Raw genomic sequence first — 1435 nt, 5'->3', positions numbered from 1 at the left:
GATATTTCAAAAAAATAAGATTTCAAGTTTAAATTAAAAACAATTGAATCCTCAACTAAAACAAAATCACCTTCTAACGAACGAATCTTTAACCAAAAAATTGATTTTCTACTAAAGAAGACGAGTTTTCAGTAAAATAAATGAATTTTCATCTAAGAGGAATAAGTTTCTACTGAAAATACGAATTTGAACAAAGTACATAAATTTTCAACCAAATAGTTGAATTTTCAACGTAAAAAGAGAATATTTAACTTTTCATTAAAAACAGTTCATTTTGAAAGAAAGAGCCCATTTTTAACAAAAAATTCCATTTTCAATCAAAGAAATTAATTTTTAAGTAAAATTATGAATCTTTAACAGAAAAAGTGAATTTTTAACAAAGTAATTCATCTTTCGACCAAATAGTAAACTTTTCAGTACCAAATCGTTGAATTGTCTACTATATTGTACAATCTTCGATCTAGAAATACAAATTTTCTACAAAAATTTTTTAATTTTTTAGCCCGAAAATATAAATTTTCGACATAACAGTTGAATTATCAACCCGTAAATGTGAATCGTCAATGACTGTAATTTATTCACAGCTGGCCTTCAAAACTGTTTTTTTAAATTCTTTAAAATGAAAATGTACGCTTGAAAATAAAGAACAAAAATGGAAAAGTTACTTTATACAAATTTTAGAATTACGCATTGTAAACTGAATGGTTTTATCATTGAAAAAGGTAACAATTGAACTTTTATTTTAAAAAAAATTTAAGTCAAACATATTTTAAAATGCATTATATCATGTGATTTGAAGATTTTTTTTTTCTAAAAATTTCAGCGGCCATTCTGAATAAGTTTGACCAATTTTGTTTTAAAATCCAAAGTGAAAGAAATTTGATAAGATTTGGACGATGGGGCTGGGGAGCATTTAGTGTTCTAATCAACAGTTGTGAAACATGCAGTAATATTCTCAACTATTTTCATAATTAAAAGAAAAAATTCAGCATTTTTAGAATTGTATGAAAAAATGACAAATTTCAATTAAAATTTATGTTTCCTAAATACTGTTTAGAATTAGATTTGTTTAAAATTTTTAGTTTAAGTACACCTATTAAAAAATGCGACCAGAAATTGGTTTAAAGTCATAAGAACTTAATGTACAGAACTAATCACAAAAAGCCACAGACTTTCCGAAGCACTATAATTACAAAAAAGGTCAATTACACCGCTAATAAATAGAAAGCGAACAAAATAATTAAGCAATATTTATTCTAAATGTGTCCGAACTGGAAGACTGGAAGATTTCGAATTTTCAAAACACCTCTCGACCTGTCACGCACATGCCCAGTATAGGCTTTTAAGTAGTTAAATAATCCATAATTCACACAGGCCTATTACTGTGGGTTAGGGTTAACCAGAATAAATATCACATGTGTTAAGTAACAATATA

The sequence above is a fragment of the Belonocnema kinseyi genome, chromosome 7 (assembly GCF_010883055.1).
Source record: "Belonocnema kinseyi isolate 2016_QV_RU_SX_M_011 chromosome 7, B_treatae_v1, whole genome shotgun sequence".
Lineage (NCBI taxonomy): Eukaryota > Metazoa > Arthropoda > Insecta > Hymenoptera > Cynipidae > Belonocnema > Belonocnema kinseyi.
This window is presented reverse-complemented; position numbering follows the sequence as displayed.